This window comes from Euphorbia lathyris, chromosome 10 (genome assembly GCF_963576675.1).
Source record: "Euphorbia lathyris chromosome 10, ddEupLath1.1, whole genome shotgun sequence".
NCBI classification, from domain to species: Eukaryota; Viridiplantae; Streptophyta; class Magnoliopsida; order Malpighiales; family Euphorbiaceae; genus Euphorbia; species Euphorbia lathyris.
In genome coordinates, this window is record NC_088919.1 from 67,348,585 (window position 1) to 67,349,289 (window position 705).

Genomic DNA, 705 nt, shown 5'->3' on the forward strand with positions numbered 1-705 from the left:
GCCCTTATAGCTCAGTGGTAGAGCGTCAGTCTTGTAAACTGAAGGTCCGTAGTTCGATCCTGCGTGAGGGCAATTAGACTTTAATCTCCTTTTAAAATATATCGTATGTGATATCTTTTAATATAAATAATTCTTTTTTCTTTTTATGGAATAATATAAAAGAATTCAATGACTAACTGAATTAATGGCTTTAATAAAATAATGCTCAGTTAAATCGCAAATATATTTAAATATGAGATATTTTTTCCGTCTTAATATCCAATTTGAACAAATATAATTCAATTGGATTTGAGTTCTTTCCAAAATGAAATTTCCAAAATACTCACTAAAAGAAAACTACATATCATGTGTTTAATTATAGATAACAATAAAGACAACATCATTTAGTTTCTTACGGCCAATTGGATCTGAGTCTTTTCTATTGGTGCAATCCCGTAGATCCATGCATCTACATGTAACATAAAACGCTTATGGTCTTACTAAACACGAAAGAGGTGTAAAATGAAAGAGTTTTAGTTGACAAATGCAAATCAGACGGAAAAAATCTGATGAATTGTGTGGATTTCAACTGAAAATAAATCATTGACAAATAAAAGAATACTAAAAAAGTGGGGGATGGAAACCTAGATGGGAAGAGAAAGAAGGAAGACAATCGTCATTCTTCCTTCTCCGAGTAGATCTAGTTACTTTTGTTATTGATTAGCA

General features: G+C 30.8%; 1 non-coding gene across 1 annotated transcript; it reads left to right on the top strand.

Annotated features, from left to right (window-relative positions):
- On the top strand, nucleotides 1-72 carry TRNAT-UGU (transfer RNA threonine (anticodon UGU)). Its single transcript has one exon. It is a non-coding gene; the product is annotated as a tRNA-Thr (tRNA).
- Nucleotides 73-705: the final 633 nt, after the last annotated feature.